General features: G+C 48.6%; 9 non-coding genes and 1 pseudogene across 9 annotated transcripts; all 10 read right to left on the reverse strand.

The window, feature by feature from the left end:
* Positions 1 to 1,054: 1,054 nt before the first annotated feature.
* LOC141212155 (U2 spliceosomal RNA) lies at positions 1,055 to 1,245 on the reverse strand. The gene has a single exon (XR_012281972.1). It is a non-coding gene; the product is annotated as a U2 spliceosomal RNA (small nuclear RNA).
* A 1,109-nt stretch (positions 1,246 to 2,354) lies between these two features.
* Positions 2,355 to 2,547, reverse strand: LOC141211604 (U2 spliceosomal RNA). The gene has a single exon (XR_012281573.1). It is a non-coding gene; the product is annotated as a U2 spliceosomal RNA (small nuclear RNA).
* A 5,564-nt stretch (positions 2,548 to 8,111) lies between these two features.
* Positions 8,112 to 8,189, reverse strand: LOC141211816 (U2 spliceosomal RNA; annotated as a pseudogene).
* Positions 8,190 to 9,304: 1,115 nt separating this feature from the next.
* LOC141212156 (U2 spliceosomal RNA) lies at positions 9,305 to 9,495 on the reverse strand. The gene has a single exon (XR_012281973.1). It is a non-coding gene; the product is annotated as a U2 spliceosomal RNA (small nuclear RNA).
* Positions 9,496 to 10,610: 1,115 nt separating this feature from the next.
* LOC141212157 (U2 spliceosomal RNA) lies at positions 10,611 to 10,801 on the reverse strand. The gene has a single exon (XR_012281974.1). It is a non-coding gene; the product is annotated as a U2 spliceosomal RNA (small nuclear RNA).
* Positions 10,802 to 11,916: 1,115 nt separating this feature from the next.
* On the reverse strand, positions 11,917 to 12,107 carry LOC141212158 (U2 spliceosomal RNA). Its single transcript, XR_012281975.1, has one exon. It is a non-coding gene; the product is annotated as a U2 spliceosomal RNA (small nuclear RNA).
* Positions 12,108 to 13,222: 1,115 nt separating this feature from the next.
* LOC141211583 (U2 spliceosomal RNA) lies at positions 13,223 to 13,413 on the reverse strand. Its single transcript, XR_012281553.1, has one exon. It is a non-coding gene; the product is annotated as a U2 spliceosomal RNA (small nuclear RNA).
* Positions 13,414 to 14,528: 1,115 nt separating this feature from the next.
* Positions 14,529 to 14,719, reverse strand: LOC141211584 (U2 spliceosomal RNA). Its single transcript, XR_012281554.1, has one exon. It is a non-coding gene; the product is annotated as a U2 spliceosomal RNA (small nuclear RNA).
* Positions 14,720 to 15,834: 1,115 nt separating this feature from the next.
* On the reverse strand, positions 15,835 to 16,025 carry LOC141211585 (U2 spliceosomal RNA). Its single transcript, XR_012281555.1, has one exon. It is a non-coding gene; the product is annotated as a U2 spliceosomal RNA (small nuclear RNA).
* A 1,109-nt stretch (positions 16,026 to 17,134) lies between these two features.
* On the reverse strand, positions 17,135 to 17,325 carry LOC141211586 (U2 spliceosomal RNA). Its single transcript, XR_012281556.1, has one exon. It is a non-coding gene; the product is annotated as a U2 spliceosomal RNA (small nuclear RNA).
* Between the last annotated feature and the right edge of the window lie 334 nt (positions 17,326 to 17,659).

The following is a 17,659-nucleotide window of genomic DNA, read 5'->3' on the forward strand; positions in this document are numbered from 1 at the left end:
ATGAGCTCCTGGACTCCCGTTAAGAAGACATGTTGTCAACCTCTAGATCCCTTACATGCCTGCACTTTTCGGCTTGCTGCTGCTGCAATCCACGCGTTTTAGATCTGCATAACTCCACCTCTTTAAACACAGCACCTTCACCCCCTGCTGTTCCCACCCGCCTCAACACCGTTGGAAGGGAGGAGAACCAATTAAGGCGGGGGGTGGGGTGGAACGAGCAGCTGTCTACCCTTAGCAGGAGGGCTCCTGATTACATACCTCTCCTGCTGCTGCTGCTGCTGGCTGTCCAGCAGCAGACTGAAGGTGGCTGCTGCTGTGCACCGGTATATAAAGGCTCAGAGACTATTATGACACGCGCAGCCAGCGTTCCATTGCCACATTCCATCTACTGCAGGCAGGATACCTGGCTGGCTGAATGTCGCTGAGAAGCTCACAGAGACCGCCATAAGCAACAGTTTAACAGAATGCCACAGACTAATCAACCAAACTTTTTGGGTTGGGTTCTCTTTTATAGTCTGCAGGCATTAAATGAAAGAAGTCAGTGTTCCAGCAGAAGGAGACAACGTTTCAGAAAAGGCATTGTAGCAAACCAAAAAAGAAATTTTAAGCGCAGCAGAGTAACCAGCGCACATACCTGTTAGCTCAGGTGAGTTTAAAAGGCTGCTGTTGATAACAAGGGCATTTGCTAAATAGATGGTGTGTGTGCAACAATATACTGAAAGGTCAATTATATTGTGCAGCTTATCTCACCACCTGTAGTTATTTAGGTGAAAGCTCCAAAATGCTTGCCTAATATGTCTGTTTATCCAAAAGGAAGTAAAAAGGGAGAGCTAGAAAGATAGCATTGCATCACATTACATGGCAATGCAATGCACAGTTGCTGAAGTTGAACCAAAATGAGCTTGTAATCTGGCTTCTGCAACTTTGAACATGAAAAATCCAATGAGGAGAAGAAAAGCAAAGCCAAAGAGTCCATCCCAAAATCCGACAAACAAGCAAAATGAACAAAAAACATTGAATTCAATTCTTTCTGATTTTAGAAACTGCATTAAAGAAGGGGTGCACCGGTCCTGGAGATACTGCAATACCAGGTCAATGCGTGGAGTGGACAGAGCAAGCTCTTTTTCCATCTCCCTGTTCTAAAAATCCATTTAATATATGGTCCCCAGATAGGGGACGTATCAGATATTAAACTGATAAGAACAGATACTACACTTGATCTTAGCCAAAAGGCCGAGAAGCGATAACCAGAATTGGTTTCAAACTACGGAGCCACCCAAGGATCCTGAAAAGTCCATTTGTGGAGATGAGCTCCTGGACTCCCGTTAAGAAGACATGTTGTCAACCTCTAGATCCCTTACATGCCTGCACTTTTCGGCTTGCTGCTGCTGCAATCCACGCGTTTTAGATCTGCATAACTCCACCTCTTTAAACACAGCACCTTCACCCCCTGCTGTTCCCACCCGCCTCAACACCGTTGGAAGGGAGGAGAACCAATTAAGGCGGGGGGTGGGGTGGAACGAGCAGCTGTCTACCCTTAGCAGGAGGGCTCCTGATTACATACCTCTCCTGCTGCTGCTGGCTGTCCAGCAGCAGACTGAAGGTGGCTGCTGCTGTGCACAGGTATATAAAGGCTCAGAGCCTATTATGACACGCGCAGCCAGCGTTCCATTGCCACATTCCATCTACTGCAGGCAGGATACCTGGCTGGCTGAATGTCGCTGAGAAGCTCACAGAGACCGCCATAAGCAACAGTTTAACAGAATGCCACAGACTAATCAACCAAACTTTTTGGGTTGGGTTCTCTTTTATAGTCTGCAGGCATTAAATGAAAGAAGTCAGTGTTCCAGCAGAAGGAGACAACGTTTCAGAAAAGGCATTGTAGCAAACCAAAAAAGAAATTTTAAGCGCAGCAGAGTAACCAGCGCACATACCTGTTAGCTCAGGTGAGTTTAAAAGGCTGCTGTTGATAACAAGGGCATTTGCTAAATAGATGGTGTGTGTGCAACAATATACTGAAAGGTCAATTATATTGTGCAGCTTATCTCACCACCTGTAGTTATTTAGGTGAAAGCTCCAAAATGCTTGCCTAATATGTCTGTTTATCCAAAAGGAAGTAAAAAGGGAGAGCTAGAAAGATAGCATTGCATCACATTACATGGCAATGCAATGCACAGTTGCTGAAGTTGAACCAAAATGAGCTTGTAATCTGGCTTCTGCAACTTTGAACATGAAAAATCCAATGAGGAGAAGAAAAGCAAAGCCAAAGAGTCCATCCCAAAATCCGACAAACAAGCAAAATGAACAAAAAACATTGAATTCAATTCTTTCTGATTTTAGAAACTGCATTAAAGAAGGGGTGCACCGGTCCTGGAGATACTGCAATACCAGGTCAATGCGTGGAGTGGACAGAGCAAGCTCTTTTTCCATCTCCCTGTTCTAAAAATCCATTTAATATATGGTCCCCAGATAGGGGACGTATCAGATATTAAACTGATAAGAACAGATTTTTTGATTGAATATATCTTTTATTAGCACAAAAAATAAGTTAACAGACAGTGTACAGTGCCGCAGCCCAGTACACACAGAATTCTACATCATATTTACATAGCATGAGGATACGACGCACTAACTAGACACATCACACCCCTATGCTACACAAAACACTCAATCTGAAAGAAAAAGCATGTCAATCAATACAGTACGACGAACCGTGATAAGGGATGGGGATTGGGAAAAAGGGGATGGGGAGGGGAAAATCACAGGCCCGAAGCTTTATTGAAAGACAAGACACATAAGGGGAGAGGGGGAGGAGGGGTTTAGTCCTCGTCCTCGTCCTCCGGACCGTCCATGATGGAATAGTCTCTGAGCAGGCTGTGGATCAGCCTGCGGCAGTCCTGGATGGACATCCTCTCCCTCCTCAAGATGAGCCGGTTCCTGGCGACCCAAACGGCATCCTTGAAGCAGTTCATAAGGCGCCAAGCCTCCTGGATGGCTCCGACGGTATGAACCCCAGGGAAGAGTCCGTAAAGCACAGAATGGTGCGATAGGCTCGCCCTGGGGACAGAGTTCCTCAGGTCGTCCTCAAGTGCAGTCAATAGGCGCTGTGCAAATCCGCAGTCCCAAAAAGTGTGCAAAGATGTTTCCTCCACGAAGGGGCACCTTGGGCAGTACCGGGTCTTGCACAGGTTCCGGGCATGCATGAATGACCGAACGGGCAGTCCGCCCTGAATCGCCATCCACGACAAGTCCTTGTGCCCGTTGGTCAGCCTGTCAGACGACACATTTGTCCACACAGTCTCCAGCGTGTCCTGGTGAAGTCCTGTGATGTTCTCCACGTCATCCTTGGCTCTGATTAGCTTGTGGATAGTTTTGGGCTTCCACAAGTCGGGCTTGAGTCCCTCCAGTTGATGCTCCCCCACAAATCGAACGACGTCTCCGTAGAACCATGGCGTCATCCAGTTGTAGGGGAAGGAGCTGTCCCACTTGTCCCAGCCGAGTCGCCTCCAAAGAGGAAGCAGGAAGAAGCGAGACATGGACCTGCCCGCGGAGCCATTCTTGACTTGCAAAGTCCGGCGGACACAATCACACACAAAAGAGGATCGCAGGAGGGTGGGGATATCTGGAACGCCCTTCCCACCCTTGCGAGGCTCCTTGTACATGACGGCCCGCCTGACTCTGTCCATCTTGGATCCCCAGACAAAGTGAAACACTGTCCTGGTAATGGCCCTGCACACAGTGACGTGTGGGGGCCAGGCCTGCGCCGTGTACTGCAAGACGGGCAGGACCTCATTACGCAGGACGAGTGCCTTACCCTCACAAGTGAGGTGTCTGAGGCTCCAGAGTCCGATCCGTTGCTTCACCTTGGCCAAGCGTTCTTGCCAGGACTTGAGGGCCGCTCCTTCCTTCCCGAACCAGACTCCCAGCACCTTGAGGAAATCCGGTTGAATGTTGAAGGGGAAGGGGGCGGAGGAGGCCGGCTGCCAATCCCCGAAGAGCATGGCTTCCGACTTCCTGCAGTTGACTTTGGCCCCTGAAGCCCGGCCGAACCTCTCACACGTCTGGACGAGGGCGTCGACTGAACCACGATCAGCGCAGAAGACGGTGACGTCGTCCATGTAGAGCGAGCACTTGACCTCGTGTCGTCCCGGACCCGGTGCGGTGATCCCTCTGATCTCTCCATTCTGCCGGATAGCCTCTGCGAAGAGTTCTATAACACAAACAAAAAGAAGAGGTGATAGAGGGCAGCCTTGTCTGACCCCAGAGAGGACAGGGAAGAGGTCAGTCTTCCAGCCGTTCACCAACACCGAGCTGTGGATATCAAAATACATCAGACGGACATACGAACAAAACATGTTACCCAAACCTAACCGGTGCAGAGCTCGGCCCATGAACTCGTGGGAAACCCGGTCGAAGGCCTTCTCCTGATCCAAGGAGACCAGGGCCGCGTGTGCGTGGCGGACCTTGATGTACTCGACCGTGTCCCGCACGAGAGCGAGGCTGTCTGCGATGCGACGTCCAGGGATGCCGCAGGTCTGGTCCGGGTGGATGATCCGTCCGATGACCGTCTTAAGTCGTGTCGCCATCGTCTTGGCCAGGATCTTGTAGTCCACGTTGAGCAGAGTGATGGGACGCCAATTCCTCAGGTCGCACCTCTCTCCCTTCCGCTTGTACAGGATCGTGACCATTCCTTCCCTCAAAGATGGAGGCATTCTACCCTCCACCACCATCTCCTCGTACAGGTCCAACAGGTCCGGACAGATGAGGTCTCCCAGCGCTACATAGAGCTCCGCTGGAAGACCATCACTGCCCGGGGTCCTGCCGGTCCTAAAGGATTTAGCGGCAGAGAGCAATTCGCCCACCATCAGAGGTTTGTCCAAGGCTGCCGTGCCTGCAGGATCAAGATGGTTAGTGATACCTGACAGGAACTTATCAGCAGCGTCGGGGTCGGTAGTCTTGTGGGAGTAGAGTTCGCTGTAGAAGTCGCTGACGACCCTCATCACGTCCTCCTTCCCACGTCGCATGTTTCCGCTCTCGTCTCGCAGCTCGTTCAGGGGCGTGTGACCGGCATGAAGTTTCCTGAAAAAGAATGAGTTACATTTCTCACCCTTCTCCAGATTCTCCACTTTGGAACGGAAGATGATTCGCTTGGACTCCTCCTCAAAGTGCCTTTTCAGGCTCTTCTTGGTCTCCTCCAGCTCCTCCCTCACGTCCCAGCCGCAGTGAAGAAGGTCCTGCAGCGACCGCAGCTCGCGCTGCAGCCCTCTGAAGTCCCTCCTCTTCTCACACTCCTGTTGTCGACCCTTGGCCTGAAAGAAACAGCGAAACTCAAGTTTAACATATTCCCACCAATCAGAGACTGTTTGGAAGCTACCCTTGTAGGACTGCCACATTGCGTAGGCTGCTCTCAGCTCCTCCACGACTTCATCCTGAGCCAGCAGAGCACAATTCAGCTTCCAGGAGCCGGGGCCGGACGGAAAACCGTCGCCGAGGACACCTTGTAAGTGAATGGCTCTGTGGTCGGAGAAGAAGCAGGAGACCATCGAGTGCCTACTCTGCCTGACTGCCCGAGAGGTGAACACAAAGTCAATCCTGGAGCGGAGTGAGCCATCGGGTCGGCTCCACGAATAGTTCATGGAGCCTCTCCCCATGGAGCCCACCACGTCCTGAAGAGAGGCCTCGGTTACCATCTCGATGAGCAGCTTGGACGTGATGTCCAACTTGGCAGATGTGCCAGAACTACGACCGTCCTCCTCGATGGGGCAGTTGAAATCCCCGGCCATCACTAAGGTCCTGGTGGTGGCAAGCTGAAGCCGCAGGGTCTGGAAAAGCTCCAAACGCTCATTCTTCAGTGGGGACGCATACACGTTGATGAACCTGACAGGTTCTCCCGCCCAGTTGCCATCTACAACAAGAGCCCTGCCGCAGATGAGCTCCTGGACGGACTCAAGCGTGAATGCGCCCCCCCTGATCAGAATTGCGACCCCCGCAGACTTGCAGTCACCCCCACCGGACCACTAGGATGGACCGTGGGACCACTCCCTGGCCAGATGTTTGAAGGACCTAGAGGAGGGAAGGGAACATTCCTGCAACATATAAACATCACACAACTGGGAAGTAAGGAAGGCATAAATAGTCTGACGTCTGAACTTGTCCTTGATGCTCCTGACATTAATGGAAAATAAGTTAATATTAGCCATCATGTAGGGAAAAAAGAAAAAGTTAGCGCAGGCAATACACCTTAGTTACCACTCCGGTCGGGTGGTCCCCCGTCGGTGTTGACTGCTGGTGACGGGATCACCAGCAGGCCCTCTTCCTCCATCTGGTCAAGCAGCGCGGCCTCAATCTCGGCGACCACCAGTTCCTCCTCTTCTGGCTCGGCCACCAGGGTCTCAACCATGTGCTCCATCTCTTCTGGCTCAGGGAGGGTATCCTCCTTTTCGCCTACGAAATCCAGAATCTTCTTTTTGGAGGATTCAGTAGCAGGGCTGTCCTCCACCTTCCTCTTTCCCCGGGTTGGAACTGGGGAGACAAGAAGGGGAAAATCCTCCTCGGAATAGATAGCGGCGGGTGGAGGAAAGGTTAATTCCACCGCTACCATGGTCTGGGGAGGGAGAGTGGCTGCCGGGGCAGGGGAAAGGACACCTGCTGAGGAGTAGGGGAAGGAGGAAGAGGAAGTGGAATCCTCAGCAGGGGTGGCCGGGGTGGGGGGGGATTGGACGGGGGTGGCAGGGGGAGGGATCGAGAGAGGGGTGACAGAACTCTTACCCTCCTTTGACTTTTTCTTCTGCTTCGGAGCTGCTGGGACCGTCGCTGGGGCTTTGGCCACCGACTCCTTGACCGCTTTGGCCTTGGTCGTCTCGGCCTTGGCCGCTGGGGCCTTGGTCGTCGCGTCCTTGACCTTCACAGGCCTGGTCGTCGGGGCCTTGTCCTCCATAGCTGGGGTCGTCGCAACCACCGATGCCCAGGATCTCTCACGCCTGGGGCAATCCTTGTACAGATGAGCCGCCAGCCCACACAGGTTGCAGGACGTCTTCTTCGGGCAGTCCTTCGAGCTGTGTCCCGTCACTCGACAAATCCTGCAGGCATCCTCCTTGCAGTCCTTCATCTCGTGGCCATTCTTGCCGCATCTCCTGCAGTTCCGCGGCATGTCCGGGTAATAGATGAGGCCGTAGGAGTTGCCCAGGGAGAATGTCGGGGGCAGGTGCCGAAGTCCGTCTGAGTACGCCAGGTCCCTGTGAAGTCTAACGGTCACCGACCACTTACCTGTCCAGAAGCCGAGTCCATTCAGGATGTGAGAGGGTTCCTTCACAACCAAACAGAAGCGTCTCAGGAAGGTACAGATGTCTTTGCCTGGGGTGTGCGGGTTGCGCATGGAGACCGTGATCCTCCTTTCATCCCTCTGGATAGGGCAGCTACCTGTAAAGGCAGAGAAAGAATTATCCGGTCCTTTTGCGCTTACCATTTCCCAGAACCTCCTGCAGGTGTTCACAGTGGCGAAGGTGACGAAGAAGATCCCCGTCAAGAAGGTCTGGATGCTGAGGGTGTCCGACCTGGAGAAGCCTCGATCCAGCAGCATCTTCTGGCAGAACACGTCCGAGGACATGTCCGGCACCCTCCCATCCACTTCCTTCAGCTTCAGGGCCACCGTCTGCCGCATCCATGGCTCCAGGGCTGGAGCTTCGTGGCGGGGCTTCTGGGGTCCCTTCTGCTGGCCAGTCGTGGAGGCAGAGTCCTTGGGGTCAGAATCGGCTCCTGGCTGGGCCCTCCTGGCTGTCCCCAGCTCCAGGCTCTTCTTTTCGGCCTTCCTCGCAGCGCTTGCCATGGCTTTCCTCCTGCAGTTACTTCTTGGAGCTGGATCTGGAACTCTTCCCGGAATGGGTGGAGCTATGCAGATTCTTCTCCCGTCGTGTTCTGGACAAATTCCCCGAAAGGTCTTTGTCTCGATGATTTTCTTCCTCGAAGATTCCACAGGACAGCCCGATTGTTCTCCGAGTCTTCGTCTTCTTCTGGATTCTTTAGAGCTTCTTCCTCCCACCGATATCCGCCTTCGTTCTCTGATGTCAGCTGGGCTCCGAAGCTCTTCTCCTTCCGAGTTCGATCGCTCTCGTCAAGTGTAGATCGTAGCTCTTGTGTTCTTAAAAGAACAGATACTACACTTGATCTTAGCCAAAAGGCCGAGAAGCGATAACCAGAATTGGTTTCAAACTACGGAGCCACCCAAGGATCCTGAAAAGTCCATTTGTGGAGATGAGCTCCTGGACTCCCGTTAAGAAGACATGTTGTCAACCTCTAGATCCCTTACATGCCTGCACTTTTCGGCTTGCTGCTGCTGCAATCCACGCGTTTTAGATCTGCATAACTCCACCTCTTTAAACACAGCACCTTCACCCCCTGCTGTTCCCACCCGCCTCAACACCGTTGGAAGGGAGGAGAACCAATTAAGGCGGGGGGTGGGGTGGAACGAGCAGCTGTCTACCCTTAGCAGGAGGGCTCCTGATTACATACCTCTCCTGCTGCTGCTGCTGCTGGCTGTCCAGCAGCAGACTGAAGGTGGCTGCTGCTGTGCACAGGTATATAAAGGCTCAGAGCCTATTATGACACGCGCAGCCAGCGTTCCATTGCCACATTCCATCTACTGCAGGCAGGATACCTGGCTGGCTGAATGTCGCTGAGAAGCTCACAGAGACCGCCATAAGCAACAGTTTAACAGAATGCCACAGACTAATCAACCAAACTTTTTGGGTTGGGTTCTCTTTTATAGTCTGCAGGCATTAAATGAAAGAAGTCAGTGTTCCAGCAGAAGGAGACAACGTTTCAGAAAAGGCATTGTAGCAAACCAAAAAAGAAATTTTAAGCGCAGCAGAGTAACCAGCGCACATACCTGTTAGCTCAGGTGAGTTTAAAAGGCTGCTGTTGATAACAAGGGCATTTGCTAAATAGATGGTGTGTGTGCAACAATATACTGAAAGGTCAATTATATTGTGCAGCTTATCTCACCACCTGTAGTTATTTAGGTGAAAGCTCCAAAATGCTTGCCTAATATGTCTGTTTATCCAAAAGGAAGTAAAAAGGGAGAGCTAGAAAGATAGCATTGCATCACATTACATGGCAATGCAATGCACAGTTGCTGAAGTTGAACCAAAATGAGCTTGTAATCTGGCTTCTGCAACTTTGAACATGAAAAATCCAATGAGGAGAAGAAAAGCAAAGCCAAAGAGTCCATCCCAAAATCCGACAAACAAGCAAAATGAACAAAAAACATTGAATTCAATTCTTTCTGATTTTAGAAACTGCATTAAAGAAGGGGTGCACCGGTCCTGGAGATACTGCAATACCAGGTCAATGCGTGGAGTGGACAGAGCAAGCTCTTTTTCCATCTCCCTGTTCTAAAAATCCATTTAATATATGGTCCCCAGATAGGGGACGTATCAGATATTAAACTGATAAGAACAGATACTACACTTGATCTTAGCCAAAAGGCCGAGAAGCGATAACCAGAATTGGTTTCAAACTACGGAGCCACCCAAGGATCCTGAAAAGTCCATTTGTGGAGATGAGCTCCTGGACTCCCGTTAAGAAGACATGTTGTCAACCTCTAGATCCCTTACATGCCTGCACTTTTCGGCTTGCTGCTGCTGCAATCCACGCGTTTTAGATCTGCATAACTCCACCTCTTTAAACACAGCACCTTCACCCCCTGCTGTTCCCACCCGCCTCAACACCGTTGGAAGGGAGGAGAACCAATTAAGGCGGGGGGTGGGGTGGAACGAGCAGCTGTCTACCCTTAGCAGGAGGGCTCCTGATTACATACCTCTCCTGCTGCTGCTGCTGCTGGCTGTCCAGCAGCAGACTGAAGGTGGCTGCTGCTGTGCACAGGTATATAAAGGCTCAGAGCCTATTATGACACGCGCAGCCAGCGTTCCATTGCCACATTCCATCTACTGCAGGCAGGATACCTGGCTGGCTGAATGTCGCTGAGAAGCTCACAGAGACCGCCATAAGCAACAGTTTAACAGAATGCCACAGACTAATCAACCAAACTTTTTGGGTTGGGTTCTCTTTTATAGTCTGCAGGCATTAAATGAAAGAAGTCAGTGTTCCAGCAGAAGGAGACAACGTTTCAGAAAAGGCATTGTAGCAAACCAAAAAAGAAATTTTAAGCGCAGCAGAGTAACCAGCGCACATACCTGTTAGCTCAGGTGAGTTTAAAAGGCTGCTGTTGATAACAAGGGCATTTGCTAAATAGATGGTGTGTGTGCAACAATATACTGAAAGGTCAATTATATTGTGCAGCTTATCTCACCACCTGTAGTTATTTAGGTGAAAGCTCCAAAATGCTTGCCTAATATGTCTGTTTATCCAAAAGGAAGTAAAAAGGGAGAGCTAGAAAGATAGCATTGCATCACATTACATGGCAATGCAATGCACAGTTGCTGAAGTTGAACCAAAATGAGCTTGTAATCTGGCTTCTGCAACTTTGAACATGAAAAATCCAATGAGGAGAAGAAAAGCAAAGCCAAAGAGTCCATCCCAAAATCCGACAAACAAGCAAAATGAACAAAAAACATTGAATTCAATTCTTTCTGATTTTAGAAACTGCATTAAAGAAGGGGTGCACCGGTCCTGGAGATACTGCAATACCAGGTCAATGCGTGGAGTGGACAGAGCAAGCTCTTTTTCCATCTCCCTGTTCTAAAAATCCATTTAATATATGGTCCCCAGATAGGGGACGTATCAGATATTAAACTGATAAGAACAGATACTACACTTGATCTTAGCCAAAAGGCCGAGAAGCGATAACCAGAATTGGTTTCAAACTACGGAGCCACCCAAGGATCCTGAAAAGTCCATTTGTGGAGATGAGCTCCTGGACTCCCGTTAAGAAGACATGTTGTCAACCTCTAGATCCCTTACATGCCTGCACTTTTCGGCTTGCTGCTGCTGCAATCCACGCGTTTTAGATCTGCATAACTCCACCTCTTTAAACACAGCACCTTCACCCCCTGCTGTTCCCACCCGCCTCAACACCGTTGGAAGGGAGGAGAACCAATTAAGGCGGGGGGTGGGGTGGAACGAGCAGCTGTCTACCCTTAGCAGGAGGGCTCCTGATTACATACCTCTCCTGCTGCTGCTGCTGCTGGCTGTCCAGCAGCAGACTGAAGGTGGCTGCTGCTGTGCACAGGTATATAAAGGCTCAGAGCCTATTATGACACGCGCAGCCAGCGTTCCATTGCCACATTCCATCTACTGCAGGCAGGATACCTGGCTGGCTGAATGTCGCTGAGAAGCTCACAGAGACCGCCATAAGCAACAGTTTAACAGAATGCCACAGACTAATCAACCAAACTTTTTGGGTTGGGTTCTCTTTTATAGTCTGCAGGCATTAAATGAAAGAAGTCAGTGTTCCAGCAGAAGGAGACAACGTTTCAGAAAAGGCATTGTAGCAAACCAAAAAAGAAATTTTAAGCGCAGCAGAGTAACCAGCGCACATACCTGTTAGCTCAGGTGAGTTTAAAAGGCTGCTGTTGATAACAAGGGCATTTGCTAAATAGATGGTGTGTGTGCAACAATATACTGAAAGGTCAATTATATTGTGCAGCTTATCTCACCACCTGTAGTTATTTAGGTGAAAGCTCCAAAATGCTTGCCTAATATGTCTGTTTATCCAAAAGGAAGTAAAAAGGGAGAGCTAGAAAGATAGCATTGCATCACATTACATGGCAATGCAATGCACAGTTGCTGAAGTTGAACCAAAATGAGCTTGTAATCTGGCTTCTGCAACTTTGAACATGAAAAATCCAATGAGGAGAAGAAAAGCAAAGCCAAAGAGTCCATCCCAAAATCCGACAAACAAGCAAAATGAACAAAAAACATTGAATTCAATTCTTTCTGATTTTAGAAACTGCATTAAAGAAGGGGTGCACCGGTCCTGGAGATACTGCAATACCAGGTCAATGCGTGGAGTGGACAGAGCAAGCTCTTTTTCCATCTCCCTGTTCTAAAAATCCATTTAATATATGGTCCCCAGATAGGGGACGTATCAGATATTAAACTGATAAGAACAGATACTACACTTGATCTTAGCCAAAAGGCCGAGAAGCGATAACCAGAATTGGTTTCAAACTACGGAGCCACCCAAGGATCCTGAAAAGTCCATTTGTGGAGATGAGCTCCTGGACTCCCGTTAAGAAGACATGTTGTCAACCTCTAGATCCCTTACATGCCTGCACTTTTCGGCTTGCTGCTGCTGCAATCCACGCGTTTTAGATCTGCATAACTCCACCTCTTTAAACACAGCACCTTCACCCCCTGCTGTTCCCACCCGCCTCAACACCGTTGGAAGGGAGGAGAACCAATTAAGGCGGGGGGTGGGGTGGAACGAGCAGCTGTCTACCCTTAGCAGGAGGGCTCCTGATTACATACCTCTCCTGCTGCTGCTGCTGCTGGCTGTCCAGCAGCAGACTGAAGGTGGCTGCTGCTGTGCACAGGTATATAAAGGCTCAGAGCCTATTATGACACGCGCAGCCAGCGTTCCATTGCCACATTCCATCTACTGCAGGCAGGATACCTGGCTGGCTGAATGTCGCTGAGAAGCTCACAGAGACCGCCATAAGCAACAGTTTAACAGAATGCCACAGACTAATCAACCAAACTTTTTGGGTTGGGTTCTCTTTTATAGTCTGCAGGCATTAAATGAAAGAAGTCAGTGTTCCAGCAGAAGGAGACAACGTTTCAGAAAAGGCATTGTAGCAAACCAAAAAAGAAATTTTAAGCGCAGCAGAGTAACCAGCGCACATACCTGTTAGCTCAGGTGAGTTTAAAAGGCTGCTGTTGATAACAAGGGCATTTGCTAAATAGATGGTGTGTGTGCAACAATATACTGAAAGGTCAATTATATTGTGCAGCTTATCTCACCACCTGTAGTTATTTAGGTGAAAGCTCCAAAATGCTTGCCTAATATGTCTGTTTATCCAAAAGGAAGTAAAAAGGGAGAGCTAGAAAGATAGCATTGCATCACATTACATGGCAATGCAATGCACAGTTGCTGAAGTTGAACCAAAATGAGCTTGTAATCTGGCTTCTGCAACTTTGAACATGAAAAATCCAATGAGGAGAAGAAAAGCAAAGCCAAAGAGTCCATCCTAAAATCCGACAAACAAGCAAAATGAACAAAAAACATTGAATTCAATTCTTTCTGATTTTAGAAACTGCATTAAAGAAGGGGTGCACCGGTCCTGGAGATACTGCAATACCAGGTCAATGCGTGGAGTGGACAGAGCAAGCTCTTTTTCCATCTCCCTGTTCTAAAAATCCATTTAATATATGGTCCCCAGATAGGGGACGTATCTTATATTAAACTGATAAGAACAGATACTACACTTGATCTTAGCCAAAAGGCCGAGAAGCGATAACCAGAATTGGTTTCAAACTACGGAGCCACCCAAGGATCCTGAAAAGTCCATTTGTGGAGATGAGCTCCTGGACTCCCGTTAAGAAGACATGTTGTCAACCTCTAGATCCCTTACATGCCTGCACTTTTCGGCTTGCTGCTGCTGCAATCCACGCGTTTTAGATCTGCATAACTCCACCTCTTTAAACACAGCACCTTCACCCCCTGCTGTTCCCACCCGCCTCAACACCGTTGGAAGGGAGGAGAACCAATTAAGGCGGGGGGTGGGGTGGAACGAGCAGCTGTCTACCCTTAGCAGGAGGGCTCCTGATTACATACCTCTCCTGCTGCTGCTGCTGCTGGCTGTCCAGCAGCAGACTGAAGGTGGCTGCTGCTGTGCACAGGTATATAAAGGCTCAGAGCCTATTATGACACGCGCAGCCAGCGTTCCATTGCCACATTCCATCTACTGCAGGCAGGATACCTGGCTGGCTGAATGTCGCTGAGAAGCTCACAGAGACCGCCATAAGCAACAGTTTAACAGAATGCCACAGACTAATCAACCAAACTTTTTGGGTTGGGTTCTCTTTTATAGTCTGCAGGCATTAAATGAAAGAAGTCAGTGTTCCAGCAGAAGGAGACAACGTTTCAGAAAAGGCATTGTAGCAAACCAAAAAAGAAATTTTAAGCGCAGCAGAGTAACCAGCGCACATACCTGTTAGCTCAGGTGAGTTTAAAAGGCTGCTGTTGATAACAAGGGCATTTGCTAAATAGATGGTGTGTGTGCAACAATATACTGAAAGGTCAATTATATTGTGCAGCTTATCTCACCACCTGTAGTTATTTAGGTGAAAGCTCCAAAATGCTTGCCTAATATGTCTGTTTATCCAAAAGGAAGTAAAAAGGGAGAGCTAGAAAGATAGCATTGCATCACATTACATGGCAATGCAATGCACAGTTGCTGAAGTTGAACCAAAATGAGCTTGTAATCTGGCTTCTGCAACTTTGAACATGAAAAATCCAATGAGAAGAAGAAAAGCAAAGCCAAAGAGTCCATCCCAAAATCCGACAAACAAGCAAAATGAACAAAAAACATTGAATTCAATTCTTTCTGATTTTAGAAACTGCATTAAAGAAGGGGTGCACCGGTCCTGGAGATACTGCAATACCAGGTCAATGCGTGGAGTGGACAGAGCAAGCTCTTTTTCCATCTCCCTGTTCTAAAAATCCATTTAATATATGGTCCCCAGATAGGGGACGTATCTTATATTAAACTGATAAGAACAGATACTACACTTGATCTTAGCCAAAAGGCCGAGAAGCGATAACCAGAATTGGTTTCAAACTACGGAGCCACCCAAGGATCCTGAAAAGTCCATTTGTGGAGATGAGCTCCTGGACTCCCGTTAAGAAGACATGTTGTCAACCTCTAGATCCCTTACATGCCTGCACTTTTCGGCTTGCTGCTGCTGCAATCCACGCGTTTTAGATCTGCATAACTCCACCTCTTTAAACACAGCACCTTCACCCCCTGCTGTTCCCACCCGCCTCAACACCGTTGGAAGGGAGGAGAACCAATTAAGGCGGGGGGTGGGGTGGAACGAGCAGCTGTCTACCCTTAGCAGGAGGGCTCCTGATTACATACCTCTCCTGCTGCTGCTGCTGCTGGCTGTCCAGCAGCAGACTGAAGGTGGCTGCTGCTGTGCACAGGTATATAAAGGCTCAGAGCCTATTATGACACGCGCAGCCAGCGTTCCATTGCCACATTCCATCTACTGCAGGCAGGATACCTGGCTGGCTGAATGTCGCTGAGAAGCTCACAGAGACCGCCATAAGCAACAGTTTAACAGAATGCCACAGACTAATCAACCCAACTTTTTGGGTTGGGTTCTCTTTTATAGTCTGCAGGCATTAAATGAAAGAAGTCAGTGTTCCAGCAGAAGGAGACAACGTTTCAGAAAAGGCATTGTAGCAAACCAAAAAAGAAATTTTAAGCGCAGCAGAGTAACCAGCGCACATACCTGTTAGCTCAGGTGAGTTTAAAAGGCTGCTGTTGATAACAAGGGCATTTGCTAAATAGATGGTGTGTGTGCAACAATATACTGAAAGGTCAATTATATTGTGCAGCTTATCTCACCACCTGTAGTTATTTAGGTGAAAGCTCCAAAATGCTTGCCTAATATGTCTGTTTATCCAAAAGGAAGTAAAAAGGGAGAGCTAGAAAGATAGCATTGCATCACATTACATGGCAATGCAATGCACAGTTGCTGAAGTTGAACCAAAATGAGCTTGTAATCTGGCTTCTGCAACTTTGAACATGAAAAATCCAATGAGGAGAAGAAAAGCAAAGCCAAAGAGTCCATCCCAAAATCCGACAAACAAGCAAAATGAACAAAAAACATTGAATTCAATTCTTTCTGATTTTAGAAACTGCATTAAAGAAGGGGTGCACCGGTCCTGGAGATACTGCAATACCAGGTCAATGCGTGGAGTGGACAGAGCAAGCTCTTTTTCCATCTCCCTGTTCTAAAAATCCATTTAATATATGGTCCCCAGATAGGGGACGTATCTTATATTAAACTGATAAGAACAGATACTACACTTGATCTTAGCCAAAAGGCCGAGAAGCGATAACCAGAATTGGTTTCAAACTACGGAGCCACCCAAGGATCCTGAAAAGTCCATTTGTGGAGATGAGCTCCTGGACTCCCGTTAAGAAGACATGTTGTCAACCTCTAGATCCCTTACATGCCTGCACTTTTCGGCTTGCTGCTGCTGCAATCCACGCGTTTTAGATCTGCATAACTCCACCTCTTTAAACACAGCACCTTCACCCCCTGCTGTTCCCACCCGCCTCAACACCGTTGGAAGGGAGGAGAACCAATTAAGGCGGGGGGTGGGGTGGAACGAGCAGCTGTCTACCCTTAGCAGGAGGGCTCCTGATTACATACCTCTCCTGCTGCTGCTGGCTGTCCAGCAGCAGACTGAAGGTGGCTGCTGCTGTGCACAGGTATATAAAGGCTCAGAGCCTATTATGACACGCGCAGCCAGCGTTCCATTGCCACATTCCATCTACTGCAGGCAGGATACCTGGCTGGCTGAATGTCGCTGAGAAGCTCACAGAGACCGCCATAAGCAACAGTTTAACAGAATGCCACAGACTAATCAACCAAACTTTTTGGGTTGGGTTCTCTTTTATAGTCTGCAGGCATTAAATGAAAGAAGTCAGTGTTCCAGCAGAAGGAGACAACGTTTCAGAAAAGGCATTGTAGCAAACCAAAAAAGAAATTTTAAGCGCAGCAGAGTAACCAGCGCACATACCTGTTAGCTCAGGTGAGTTTAAAAGGCTGCTGTTGATAACAAGGGCATTTGCTAAATAGATGGTGTGTGTGCAACAATATACTGAAAGGTCAATTATATTGTGCAGCTTATCTCACCACCTGTAGTTATTTAGGTGAAAGCTCCAAAATGCTTGCCTAATATGTCTGTTTATCCAAAAGGAAGTAAAAAGGGAGAGCTAGAAAGATAGCATTGCATCACATTACATGGCAATGCAATGCACAGTTGCTGAAGTTGAACCAAAATGAGCTTGTAATCTGGCTTCTGCAACTTTGAACATGAAAAATCCAATGAGGAGAAGAAAAGCAAAGCCAAAGAGTCCATCCCAAAATCCGACAAACAAGCAAAATGAACAAAAAACATTGAATTCAATTCTTTCTGATTTTAGAAACTGCATTAAAGAAGGGGTGCACCGGTCCTGGAGATACTGCAATACCAGGTCAATGCGTGGAGTGGACAGAGCAAGCTCTTTTTCCATCTCCCTGTTCTAAAAATCCATTTAATAAATGGTCCCCAGATAGGGGACGTATCTTATATTAAACTGATAAGAACAGATACTACACTTGATCTTAGCCAAAAGGCCGAGAAGCGATAACCAGAATTGGTTTCAAACTACGGAGCCACCCAAGGATCCTGAAAAGTCCATTTGTGGAGATGAGCTCCTGGACTCCCGTTAAGAAGACATGTTGTCAACCTCTAGATCCCTTACATGCCTGCACTTTTCGGCTTGCTGCTGCTGCAATCCACGCGTTTTAGATCTGCATAACTCCACCTCTTTAAACACAGCACCTTCACCCCCTGCTGTTCCCACCCGCCTCAACACCGTTGGAAGGGAGGAGAACCAATTAAGGCGGGGGGTGGGGTGGAACGAGCAGCTGTCTACCCTTAGCAGGAGGGCTCCTGATTACATACCTCTCCTGCTGCTGC

Source organism: Phyllobates terribilis, unplaced genomic scaffold (assembly GCF_046119375.1).
Source record: "Phyllobates terribilis strain yellow unplaced genomic scaffold, ASM4611937v1 Scaffold_170__1_contigs__length_4071412, whole genome shotgun sequence".
Taxonomy (NCBI): Eukaryota; Metazoa; Chordata; class Amphibia; order Anura; family Dendrobatidae; genus Phyllobates; species Phyllobates terribilis.